Genomic DNA, 14,849 nt, shown 5'->3' with positions numbered 1-14,849 from the left:
AAGACTTAACCAGATTCTCCCCTCCCTTATTGACCCGAACCAAGTTGGGTTTGTACTTCATAGACAAGGTTCAGATAGCACACGCAGATTCCATAATATTATCCATATATTAAAACAGCAGAAAACCCCAGCGCTCTTGCTATCTTTGGATGCAGAGAAGGCATTCGACAGGGTCAACTGGGATTACATGGAGGAGACTCTTCGGCAATACCAGCTAGGTCCAACCTTCCTCAAAGCTGTGCTCCCCCTGTACACTACTCCTACGGCTAAGATATGTACGGCGGGGGCCCTGTCGAACGCCTTCTCCATCACTAATGGCACGAGGCAAGGCTGCCCATTATCTCCCCTTATTTTTGCACTAATGGTTGAACCACTTGCTCAGAGGATTAGAGAAAATGTGGACATAGCAGGAATTTCGTGCGGTATGACCCAACATAAAATCGGACTATTTGTAGACGACATATTGTTAAGCCTTAGGAATGTTGCAGTGTCACTACCCAATTTGTTTAGAGAACTAGCAACCTTCCAATCTGTCTCCTGGTATAAAATCAACCAATCCAAAACACAGGCACTTCCCTTTCATATTCCATACCCTAGTCTACAAGGCTATAAACATTGTTATAATTTTGATTGGAGAGACACGTATATTACATATCTTGGCCTCAAAATCCCTAAAGATCCGGAGGATATTTATAGGTTAAACCATCAACCCCTGCTGAAAATGATTGAAGCAGAATGTTTCAAATGGAAGTCTGAATCTATCTCATGGTTGGGAAGAATCATTTCTGTAAAAATGAACATTCTGCCGAAAATATTATATTTATTTAGAACGCTACATATAGTATTGCCACCTAGGTTCTGTCCGGCCATACAAAAAGTCATAAATAAATTTATTTGGGCGAATAAGCCTTCTAGGGTAGCTTTCAGTTGTGCTCAGTTTCCCAGAAACTCAGGTGGCTTGGGATTCCCTAACATAAGAATGTATTATATTGCTACGATGTTGGAAACTGTGATTCGTTTACACTCCCTGCTTGGGGTTAGGAATTGGGTAGATATTGAGTCTAATTTTGTTAGTGATCATAATCTGTTACACCTTTTCTGGCTACCTAAGAGACTTCGGCCATCTATTACTCACATGTTGCCGACAACTCGGACTCTGTTACATATCTGGGATGTCATGACCAAAAAACTTAATCTTACCTCTTTTCCATCGCCTCTGACTCCCGTTGCAGCCTTGCACCGTTTGATCCCTAACATCAATCTCCAAACATGGATTACTAAAGGTATTACTGATATTGGTCATCTGTATTTTGCGAATTCCTTGAGGAGATTTGAAGATTTGGCTGAAAAGTACGACTTACCACTCTCTCATTATTACACTTACCTCCAGGTAACTCATTTCCTCAAATCTCATCTTCCGAATGTGAAAATCCTACGTCCAAAGACAAGAATGGAATACCTTTGCAGTAAAGTATGGGACGGTAAAGCTCTCATTTCAGATTGCTACCATCAGCAACTCCAGTTACCAGATGACTTCCAATTTCCGTATATGCAAAGATGGGAGGACGATCTCCAAATTCACTTTGCCCCTCGTATTTGGCAGCATTCCATATTGGCCCCCAAAGGTGCAACTAACTGCACAAACCACATCGAAACACATCTGAAAGTGCTTCATCGCTGGTACCTTACTCCGCAAAAGATAGCAAAAATAAACTCCCAATATTCTCCTTTGTGTTGGAGGCAATGTGGGGAAGTTGGTACCTATATTCATATGTGGTGGCACTGTCCGTCAGTTAAACCGTTCTGGTCTGCCGTCTTTACCTTACTAAACAACAGATTGGACTATACCTTGCCTTGCCTGCCCCAAATAGGGCTCCTACAAATATATCCTGAAAACTCTCCTAGCCTTAACAGGAAACTCTTGTTTCACATTTTCAATACTGCGGCTACGTTAATAGTGAAATCCTGGAAACAAAAGGAGACTCCTAATATACAGCACTTACTCCAACAATTGGAATTCAGGGAACATATGGAGAGAATGATTGCAAGATCATTGGAGTCCAAACTCTAATGTAGCCAAATTTGGGACCCATGGCGCCCTCTATGACTCTTGTGAGGTTATGCCCTCTGCCATTGCTACTTCTGGTGGTAGTTGGATTATGGGGAATAGGCTACATACCCTGCTACCTTACCTAATATGCCACATATGCCATGTACTACCTAGGATTTTTCTTTTATTCCATGACGCCTTTATATTGCTTTATTTTACTTTCTTTTCTTTTTACTTTTCTTCCTTCTTTCATGTACCAAACAGTTTGCATATTGTTTGTATTTATATGTGCTTTAATTATGTACCATTGTGTCAAGTGTTTGTTCTGAACTCGTTTATTACATAATAAACATACAAGTTTCAAAAAAAAATGCTGCTTACAACTCAAAGTACATTTACAAATAACTTTTAAACCACCTTTTGTGTTTATCCAGACAAATTCAAATCATCCCTCTGATGCTGTCCCCAAGTGTGCTGTCCTGACAATATGATGGTCATCAATCTGGTTCCAGCAGATCACAGATTATGCAGATCTTTTTTTAATTTGAAGTAGGAGTCAAACAGTTTTAATCACACAGTGTGAGCCATGTGTTCTTGAACAGGCTGCTAATTAATAAGGTAGAATGGACACTGGATAGATGTCACGCATTTATATTTTTTTGTTAAATTACAGAAGTACATAATGATGCAACAGAGAAGTGCTTCTTGCTCTGGTCTTCCAGCTCACAACCCACTCCCTGGCGAAACCAAAGTATTCTACACTACCCTGTGTCTATATATTTCATCCTACACAGATGAAACGCATCCAGCATAGTAACCCTTGATAAAGCTTATTGCTTCTCTACATAATACCACTGTCTATCTTTTACTCCTAGATGGACTGTACCTAAAATCTAGCCTACCACTAGTGAATCCATTTTTACAGTCCCCTTTAACCCCTGTCTTCCATGAAGGTATCATCTTATATTAGGGCTTGGTAAGGACTTTCTCTAAACCAGGCTTTAGGCATAATCCTTCCATCTACATGAGGTGTATCCAAGAGACTAATATCTACCACAAGGTGTAAATAGCAGATCCCTGTACAGAAAGGAGCCCCCACTCAACACCCCCAGGTCATGCCTGCACTTGGAAGTATGATACCTGCTTTTCACCAGTGCTTGGATAGACAAGCCCTCTTTGGTGCCAGTACTTCTCAAAATAAAATGATAACTCTTTATTTATAAACAGTGTGACATTGTTATATAACGTGTTCAGGGTGAGTAAGTTAAGGCAAAATAATCATCTACATAAGAGCAGATTATCAAACATCCTTTACATCTTAAAAATGTATGTAGTCATACTTGTTTTAATAATACTAGATGTAGGAATACACCCTTGGGTATCACCGATCACGAAGATGAGTGGAGATTGAGATTGAGAAAGCACCAACATAAAGCAATGCAATTTACCAAATTCCTGGAAACATGTAAACCCCCCATACAAAAAAGAAATTAGTGAACAGCCTATTTGAAATCTTTAGATACCTGCCATAAGTCTCACACACACCTGCCTGTTCACATATATACATTGGTCCCATAAATATAACTACATCTGGTTGTTAAAAGGTTAACAGTAAGGCTGCATCATCCACTAAATCACTTAGAAATCCTTCTCCTCCTCTAAACCACTCTGCCTCCTCCCTCAGAAATGTATTTTGGCTGTTGGCTCATGAGCATGCTCAGTTCTTCTCAGCTCAGATTACTAAACACACCATCCAGTCTAACAGCCAATGAAGAGATAGCATTGCTGGTTCCCATAGAAATTCTAGCTGTCTGATTCTATTCTTTTCTCCTAACCACCTCTCCTGAGCTGAGCCTAACCATTACAGTGCTCAACCCCAGCAGAACTTTTTATCAAAGTATGTTGTGGCTGTGTAACCCTGCATTCTGCATTGCATGAACTTTACAGCATACATGTACTAGAGACTGGTTTTAATTGTGCTTGTACAAACTGGAAATAGAATGTGACTTCAGTTTCAGAATTAGCCCTGTTAGGTGCAAGAAATTACAAAGCCATGCATATTCCAAATTCAAGCAATAGGCTAAAAGTTCTAATCATTGAACTTGTGGGCAGGGATCTCATTACTTGTTCTACTGGCTTGTCTGCAAAAGAGAAGGATGATCTTTTCGTTTAGGTAGGCTACAAGCAGAGGATTTTTCATTAGGGAATGTATAATTACAGTATATATGAAAATATAGAATTGATCTCTTTTTGGGGAAACTAGCTGGATCATTTAATAAGACTGAGGCCAGTGCAAGATCACTAAGGGTTGCAAGAATGCATGAGTTAGTGCTCATTCAGGGAGAATTTCTGACTTGGGTCTGGCTGTATTCTGTGCCTTGTACTAGAAAAAAATCCTGCTTGAGGTATATAACAAAGCATCACTGGTGCAGGTCAGATCTATTCTTATAACCTGCCATAGGCCAGGCAGCAAGTACAGGGCTGTGTTGGAAACTGCATCCTTCATCATTTCCAAACTTGCATGTCTGAATACAGTAAGCATAACAGGAGTAAGGTGTTGTGAGGGTGGGCATGTATAGGCCTACCATCCCTCATGAAACCAGAGCCAGTGGTGAAACTATAGAGGAAGCAGACCCTGCTTCTTGTACAGCCAGAAAGAACCCCCCTCCCCAGCCTCTTTCTTACCTGCGGTGGGAAAGCAGCGCAGGTCGGTGCGGGCGGATAGTGGTCTGGGTGGGGGAGTGGGCGGAATCCAGGTAGGAAGTGGGCGGGAGGATGGGGGATCGGAGTGCGCTGGGCCCTTCGGAAGATTTTTTTGCAGGGGGCCCTGCAACGTAGTCTAGATATGCCACTGGATAGAACTCTAAGATAGTGACCTGTCCACCTGTCTGGTTTTTTGGAAGGGCTTTCCAGGTAAAACTGCCTGCCTAGTTTTCCAAATTAGGAGAACCAGTCATAGCCCCGCCCCCAATGACACTGACCTGTCACCATGTCAATGCCCTTCCCAGAGTTATCAGCGGGAAAGGTGGCAACCCTATGGGGCTCTATTCATAGGGCAGCAGCAGGTCTTGACTATATATTGCTTGTTGTGTACACTTATGTACAGAGCTGCTGATTATGGTTTATAAATGCATGTAATAATAATAATAAATATGATCTGATTGCTTTGACCCTTTATTTGTTCTCTTTTATGCATGATCCAACTGCATAATAAAAGTATAGTGTTAATTGCTGATCCGCTGCCAGCTTTATCTATGGGGTTACCACCTGACCATTACTTTACCAGCCTCACCAGAAAAATTATCTTCAATGTCAAAATTATTAATATAGGAAAGATGTGAGATCAGTGGAATGGTATTATTTTTCCACAAAAGGTTACTATCCTAACTATACTGTCAATAATTCTATTTGAACACTCTTATTAACTCTGTGCAGGCTGCTGTAGGTTCGACAGAATGAACAGCACATTATTCTCTCACATTATTCTCAGTAGGGCTCTATTCTCTGTGCTGGTATATTAGAGCCCAATGAAACCTTTATAGGTCTGTTTTTCTGTCTGGGGCTGGCATCAGAATCCCATAGCTGGCCTCCCATTAACTCCTGAACTCTCATTATCAACAAGTCTGGCAAAGATTCATTGAGCAGGTTTCCTGACAGTAAGATAGCTTCCAGAGAAATCACACATACACTTTGCTGATGGAAACAACAGTTGTGCAGGTGCAGCTGGAAATATGTATAAAATAGAAATAATTCTCCTGGCTTCAATGGTGAGACAAAACATTGCAGAACTGCTGGAATAGATAATAATAATAATAATATACTTGAAACAGCTGGCCCTGCAAGCATAAACAGAATCTGTTTCTTGACTGTGAAAATTTCTAATGCCACTAACTCAAGGTCAGAACAACTGCTACCCTAAGCAAATGAATAAAAACTACCTTTCCCCCAAAACACTCTTTATTCCTTATTTTGTTTGCACTATGCCATCCACTCTTTCTTCTTCCACAAAGAATTTGGCCAGTTAATGAACTAAACCATAACCCTAATTTGCAAATTAAAATAAAATAAAAAAACATTTAAACATTTTGGGGGAAAAATGTTGCATTTAGCTGTCCGAAGCTTTTGTTGCAGGATTTAGGATTCCGATGAGTCCGAACCTTGCACAAAGTGCTATAAATTGCCCGAAAACTGAATTGAATCTCAGATTTGGTGCTGCCTTAATTAATATATAAAGCCTCATGTACAACCACACATGCCCCCACTCAGCCATAATGAGGCTGAAATTTCGGTAAAATAATGCTGCATTATGGGTTAAAATGCTTGGTGATTTGCATCTGAAAATTGCACTTTGAATGCTGCACTGCAGTTGTAAATGAGCCTTATAATGTTCTATTGGACTGCACTTGTGAAAATTGTGAGCTGGCTGCAGAAATGAATTCTATTTATATAAAAAGCTGCTTTTTATCAAGCAGAGGCATAACAATAAGGGAAGCAGAGCCAACAGCTGCTTGGGTGTCCAGGATGTTTTTAGCCTTTGGCAAGGTTCTCATGGACGATGGCATCAGGCAAATTCATGTATCAGCAAATGGATTATTTATCTCTGCCACACGGACAGCAAGAGCTGAAGAACACTGTGCAAGCCTTAAGGCTTAATTGCTGCTCCGGAGCATGCAGGAAGTTATGGTGTTAATAATGGTACTTCAGGGAAAGAGATTAATCATTGTTCTTCAGATTTCTCCAAGGAAACCAGATAATCAGTAATTATCATGTGCCTGTTCTGGCAGATAAAGGGGTTAATTTGTGCTCTGTTACATTTCTTGTTATTTTTGCTCTGTGGGTCTAAAGCAGACAGAGGAAGAAAAATTCACTGGCACTCAAGTAGTACTTGCAGGGTAAAACCCTTGCTTTAAATTTATTCAATGCGGCATGCAACATTTCGGGGACAACCCCTTTATCAAGCATATTGGAACAGAATGCACAGAACAATTTAAAGTCTAGGTTAGTAACGTGACCATCATGTGATCGTGCTCAAAATTAACATAATTAATTAATTAACTGAAAAAGACTTTTGTGATATTATAGTGCATAGTCCGATAAACTACCCAATAATCATTATAAACAATTATACAAAAATACAGGAAAGGGAATAACAATTTTGACCCAATTTTTCTTAAAATTTTATAAAAATTTCAAAAAATATTTTCAAAAAATATTTTAGCAGCAAATCATCTTATTTCCACAGGTGAAAGTGTACTCTAATTTCAGGAGGGCCAGGGTGTGGCGCTTGTAATTTGGAGAAGCTAAAGCAGACAGAGATCAGGATTTCCATTCTATAGCCGTAGAAGTCATTTATAAATTGTTGCTCAAACCTCTGAAATTTGTAAAGGTTAATTATAGCTTTATGGGTCATTAGTTGGAAATCGGTTAATGCTTTACAGGCACTGGGAGTTCAAGGAGTTAATGACTGCTCAGCAGATTTATCCATAAAAATGTTGAATTGCAGACCCACAATAATGAAAGAAGGGGTCATACACACGCTGACATTGCACATGGGCAAGTATGCAGTCCTAGACCCCTAGATCAAATCAAAAATCCCTTTATTTTCTTGCAACAATATTTGAAAAATAAATACGGTGCCCAATCTTAAGTAATTATGGCATATTCCTATAGATTTTCGTAGGAGTGTCTCAGTATCAAGTACTCAAAAACATTGTTCCAATGCCGTGGCTGTTTTGTACATTCCACTGCATAGCAAGGCAGAAGTTAATTAAATCCACTCTTCTCTCTGGGCACTCAACACGGTTATAAACGCTTGTGCAAAAAGCGATGCAACAGATAAAAGAAAGTTAAAGCTATGCCCAGGATTAGTGATGGGCGAATCTGACCCCTTTCCTTTTACAGAATTAATGCATTAGTCAAGACCTAAACACATTATAAATCCACCAACTCTCCCCAATGGAAACAATCAGAGGAGGTGCCAAAGGCAGAACACTGTACTACGTTGATATGAGAAAGCAAGACTATTGTCTGTGACACTGGAAGCATACAACTTTTTTCTGAATTGGAAAACATGAATCGGCTTCAGCATCAGGCACCTCTAGTGTCATATTTTCTCACAGTTTGAATGAAATAGCTGCTTGTAGTATTTTTGTTAAATGACTCTGCATTTTGACAATAGAGAAACTTTGCAAATGGCAAAAGCATCTTCATGAACCCTAAATGAATAAAGCTTAATGAGGGGGAAAAAAAGTCTCTTTCTCTTACAAAATTACATTTGTCCCTAAAGGTCCCGATAGATGCAAAGATTTCTCTTGCCGAACGACCGATTTTAGCGAAGTCCTACCAATCCTTCTAAATTATTGTGCGGTTAGTGGGATTCGAACGATTGATCATCTTACGATTTTTCGTCCGACATCTGTCAGGAAATTGATCGGCCAGGTTAAAAAATCTTTGTCGGTCCCAGTGCAATCTATCTATGTTTGCAGGGCCAAGCAGGCAGCTACCCTTTGTTTTCCTGGCAAATTGGTCTTAGTTGATGGACAATTCGTACGATCGTTCTGAGATAATCGTGGTCTCATGATGACGATTGGATCTTTTAAAAATCTCAACATCTATGGCCAGCTTTAGGGTAAAGACACAGCGCTACTTGTCACAGCTATAAAACACCATCAGACCCCCCACTCTGGTGCATACATTAGATCAGTGATCCCCAACCAGTGACTCGTGAGCAATATGTTGCTCTCCAACCCCGTTGATCTTGCTTTCAATGTCCTCAAAGCTGGTGCTTATTATTGAATTCCTGAATTTTTGGCTGCATAAAAAACAGCTGTGTCACCAAACAGAGTCTCCTGTAGGCTGCAATTCCATATAGGGCCTATCAATAGCCACTCACAGCCCATAATTTGGTCCCCATGAACATTTTGCATGCTTATGTTGCTCTCCAACTGTTTTTACATATGCATGTGGCTCAGGTGTAAAAAGCTTGGGGACCCATGCATTAGATGTTGGGATGGTGCAAAGCTTGCCTTGATAACAGTTTTTACCTGCTACCAGTTTGCTGTGATTGTGAATTCAGCACTTTAGTGAAGACTTTTAATAAGTAAATTATTTAAATTGACTAATACAATAGAAAAGCATTTGGAATTATATCTTAGGGTGACAGGTCCCCTTTAAATTTAATTGGTGTACCAATTTGTTTAGAGCTACAACTAAAACATTTAAGATTCATCCCAAAATTATTTTTTAATACATGCACTGTCTATGGTGTGGTCTAGATTACAGTTCAGGCGCCATATTCCTCAGCAATAAAAAATGAGATCCTAATCCCAATTACCTGCTGTTCATCATTCTATTGATTCTCTGTCAGATAAAGTGACTAACCTGCCCTTAGTACTATATAAATGCTAGGGTTTCAGCGAAGGAGCCTGTTTTCCTGAATATGGTTCTATTTGAAATGTAATTGCTTTAAGAATCATTGAGTTAAATGAAAACCTACAAAGAAAATGGCCTGCTTTTTTAATGTAAAATTTGAAGTATATTCTCATCTGCCATACATTTTATAGCCTTTAAACAGTGGTGCAAGAATAATTTCCTGTTACTTTGGGGTCATGACTGAAAGTTACTTTAATTAATTAAAAAAAAAAAACAATACTAATTTCAGAGTCATATTACTACACAGACATGTGAAATAGCATGAAATATCACTGCGCTTAAATGCTTTTTTTTTGTCAAACAGAAAAAGGAGTGCATTTTTTAAGCGTCAGATTTTATCTTCTAAATATGATGGGCAAAGCTCCCTGGGATCCTCTGTACCAGAAAGCTATGGTGCTGCCCCTGGGGTAAGGGTAGGGCAAATATATTCCTGGAAGCTTGAAAACTATTTAGTATAAGATCTGGAGATTTGTTGCTGTTATTATATTCTTGAATATACAGCAAGGTGCCAAGGTTTTAAAGTACAGGTATGGGATCTGTTATTCAGAAAGTGCTGAATTACAGGAAGACTATCTCCCATAGACTCAATTTTAATTAAATAATTAAATTTTTTGAATTGATTTCCTTTTTCTCTGTAATAATAAAAGAGTACCTTGTATTTGATCTGAAATAAGATATTGGAGACAAAACAATCATATTAGGTTAATTTAAAGTGATTTAAAATAGATTTAAAATATGGAAAAAGGTATTTTAACACATCAGCCACAGAAATAGACAAACCAAGATAAAGTTTTTGGCGACAAACCTCCCTTCATCAGACAAAGGCAGTAAAGAATGGCATATTGGGAATCAAATGAAAATATGCCAAATGGATAGGGAGTAGAATTTTAGAACAGTACATGTCAATTGCACATGTATGTTGTTAAAGTTGGTAACTGCACTTGTGCAATTTACAGTGTAGTTGCTATATTTGTAAATTAGCCAACATGTGTTAATGAGGTCAACAGGAGTTTAGGAGCTTAGTTAATACACTATTAGGAAGACAGCATAATTTGTTTGTCTCATTATGATACATCCTTGCACCCTTAGGCATGTTCTCATGTACCCTAGCCCCTTTTGGGTTATTTTCTGGGGTTATTAGGGTTTAATATACTAGGTTTAGAAAACTGCCAGAAGGTTCACTGGATATAACAATGTCCAAACTTCATTGGGCTGGGTATCATTTCTTTGCTGTGTGTTCAACTTTATATTTTTTTTTAGATGGCCTGGTCTGTACTTCACAGAATATAGAGTATTGATTTAAATTAATCACTTACCTAACACCTTCTGACATATAATGAACTATATAGGATGAGCTAAGGTAGAGTTCTCTCCTAAACACTTTGAAAGCCATGCACCCTAAGTATTATTATCACGCATCTCTTAGCTCTGCAGGACAGTTGGTTTCCTTTCCTTGTTCCATGTACAGAAAATAATTACAAACTTAAGAAAGGATATGCATACATTTTTTTACTTTTGAAAAGTAAACATAATTTCAAGCAACTTTGCAATACACATCAATTAAAAAATATGCAGACTTTATATGATTTTTAATGGTTTGGAACAGTTCCCTAAGCCTAGCCCCCTCTCTGTTCTGCTGATCTGTCTGACTACTTTGCTGAGCTGGCTGACTACAGTTACTTTGTATCAGCAGCCATATGTCCTTAGCCTGCATCCTCAAAAACCCCACAATCCCTTGTACAAGGAAAGGAACATCACAGTGTAATGCATTGTGGGTTATGTAGTTCCTGCACAGCTGTAAGCTGTGGATAAGTTGTTACAAATTATAACATTGGTGTTTAGTCCATCCTTCCCTGCCAGGATTTCAGCTTTTATAGGAACTAATTCTAACTATACCTATAAAGTGTGACAGATGCCAAGAGAGCCAATGCCCATGTGATATGCACTAATAGAGCATTAAACCTAGTACTATATTGCCAAAATGATTCTGAAGTTCAGTGGGCCACTTGCTCGATTTGTCTCTACTTATGTTCTTCCTAATGCAGTAGTGATGAGCCTTATTTTCTCAGAACATAAGTGACCTTTTCCATTTGATTCAGATGTTGTAGTTTCCAAGGGAGATAGATAAGGCATGTTCAGATTTCATTTGCTCTGCCAGGTCTGCATTACCTCATATTAGTTATTCCAAGAATATTTCCATTTGTTTACTCTGCTTCATACATTCTGTGCCAAGAGTACGTGTCTAAGGAATGCGCACCGTTGCTCAGGCTGGATTAATGAGCCTCCTACAAAGCATTAACAGAATACGCCACTACAGTTTTCTGCTTCACTGTTCAGAAATATCTGGTATTTGTTTACAGTACAGTTGCTGCTGCATGCCCAATGTTCTTGTAAACTATAGTGCACCAAATGCGTTAGTAAAGCTTCTTATGTATATTGACTAGAGAATATAACAAAATTCAGAGTTTCCTTCACATCAATGATTAATGAGGCATTGATTGTTTAAATATCAATAGTATTGATTATTACCTCTAAAACCTCTGCAGAATTGTTTATGCGCTCTTCCTTGGGGTCTATAAAATTGCATGCAATTAAAGGAACAGTAACACCAAAACAATAAAAAATGTTAAAGGAATGACAATATAATGTACTTTTGTTCTGCACTGGTAAAATTGGTGAATTTGCTTCATAAACATGACTATGGTTTATATAAACAAGCTGCTGTGTAGCCATGGGGGCAGCTATTCAAGTACAGGATGCACAGTAGATAACAGATACATTTTGAAGAATCCCATTGTATACCACAGAGTTTATATGTTATCTGCTGTGTATCCTGCAGTAATCAGAATTCCACACATGGTTTTCAATAATTCCAGCAGCATTTGTGGTCTGCAGTAATGGCAGTGTCGGACTGGGACACCAGGGGCTCACCCAAAAACCTTGGACCAGGTGCCCACCAAAGAACCATAGACCAGGGGCCCACTCTCAGTACTATTATTATTATTCTCCTCACTCAACCTCTATTCTCCTAGTCTCTATTCTTTACATACTATAATCTATTATTCCATCTATTTAGCCACTTTGTTCTCAAAGAAATAGGAAATGGCCATGAAATAGGCCAAATTTTTAGCAGCACAAGGGCCCCCCTGACACCTGGGCCCACCGGGAGTTTTCCTGGTATCCCAGTGGGTCAATCCGACACTGAGTAATGGGAAGCCCATATAAATGAAACCACATTTACAAAGTTTGCAAATCTGAGTGCAATTTTTAGCCACAAAACTACATGCTCTTTAAAGGTGGCTGTTCACCTACAAGAACATTTTTAGTATGATGTAGAGAGTGATATTCTTAGACAATATGAATATAATATGAATTTGGCTTTCATTTTTAATTATTTGTGATTTTTGAGTATTTTACATTTTTATTTAGCAGCTCTCCAGTTTGCAGTTTCAGCAGTTTGATTGCTGGGGCCCAAATTACCATAACCACCATGCATTGATTTGAATGAGGTACTGAATTATGTATAGAAGAGGGTCTGAGTAGAACAAAAAGCAGTAGTAACAATACATTTGTAGCCTTACAGAGCATTTGTTTTTTTTATATGGGGTCCCCCATTTGAAAGCTGGGGTTTTCAGTTAAATATTTTTGGTAAAAACAGGGCATGTCAGTGGTTGCTGTATCACCTTCATTTGCCAACATATTTGTTCACCAACTGGAGAAAAAAAATCCTAGAAGATCCCCACAAAAATGATATTTTGTACTATTATAGATAAGCGGATCCTGGTTCTTTGGGAGGACCCAGTTAGCACATTTAAGGAAATGGTACATGTGGCTAATTCTGCGCACTCTACAATGTGCTTTACAACAGAAATAGGCCACGAGAAGCTTCACATTTCTGGATGTACAATTACGTATGCAAATGGCTGTAGTAACACCTCTCATTACAAAAAAATCAAAGACAGAAACAGCCAGTTGCGTGCCAGTAGTTTTCATGCTCCTCACATAATCATTGCTATTTCAAAGGGTCCGTTTATCTGAGCATAACGCATTTCTTCAAATGAGAAGGGATATACTGAAGCTGCTGAAACCCTGAGGAGATGGTTTATCTAAAGGGGATATTGAACACAGTATGGCTAAAACACAGGTTATTGCTAGGACACAGATTTTACAATAAAAAGCCAAAGTGGATAATAAATAATGACCTTTTGTTTCACAGTATTCTAATCAAAGTAGAAAGATTGAACATAGTTCTAAAAGGTATTGTACACATAAGATACTTAAAAAGGTGTACACAAAGGGGAGGCTTTTAAGAGATACATTGTGTTAAGCAGAAATTAACCATCAAGAAAAGGTTTGCAATGTGTGCTTGGTAAACAAAAAATGGGCTTATTTATGCATGTTTAAATTGTGTGTGATCATCAATTATTAAAGGTGAAGTAATCTACCATACATTGGAAGGAAAACCTCAGAAATTAAAAGACTTTGCTACTTGTGATGCAAATAATGTAATATAGCTTCTGAAATGCCCATGTGGTATGGTGTAGGTGGGTCAGACCTGTAGGCCTGTTAAAGTAAAAATTACAGAACTAGGTCACAATTGAGAAATAATCAGTTCTACGATTCAATATTGCAATTATCTGATGACCCTAACCTTAATCGTATTCCTTTGATATCATCGCATTTACTTAGTAAACTTTCCAGGGTTAATGATCCATTTGTCAATTCATCAGCCAAATGGACTTCCTTTCTGGAAACTAGTATAACATCTAAAGAAAATTTTAGGAAATATGTAAATTCTGAGGGATGGAGAGATCAACATTATCGGTTTACTCATCTTGGATATGGAATACTATTCCAGAACTCTATGGACTCTAAAGGTTTCCTATTTTCCTATTTTAAGTGTAGAGAGCAAAATGTTGATTTTTTTCATTAAATATATATATATATGGTCGTGCCCATTTATTAAACAGTTTTGGGAGTATCAATTTCCCTATAAGCGAAGCAAGGTGCATGCAATTAATGATAACCAATTGTAACCTGCATAAAAGAGGTGTCCACATTTGTTTCATATAGACATATTTACCCACACCAATATGGGACTTAGCCTCTAAATGCAAAATGAACAATACTAGATAGCCAGGGCCATTCAGGTTGAGTTAAAAAGCAATATTTATTATCACCATGCCAAAATTACTAAAACCATTTCAAATAAGCAGCGCTGCTTGGGGGGTGGGGATCCCATAACCCTATTTAGTATATACTACGGTACAATGAAAGGGGGCTGCGTGCACTCAAAAGGAAACCTCCAATATGTTACAGTTGCAACCAACTCTTAATCAAGAGTGTCAAACTGGATAAATCCGTAATT

This window comes from Xenopus laevis, chromosome 2S, assembly GCF_017654675.1.
Source record: "Xenopus laevis strain J_2021 chromosome 2S, Xenopus_laevis_v10.1, whole genome shotgun sequence".
NCBI classification, from domain to species: Eukaryota; Metazoa; Chordata; class Amphibia; order Anura; family Pipidae; genus Xenopus; species Xenopus laevis.
The sequence above is the reverse complement of the archived record's forward strand: the minus strand, read 5'-3'. Positions refer to the sequence as shown.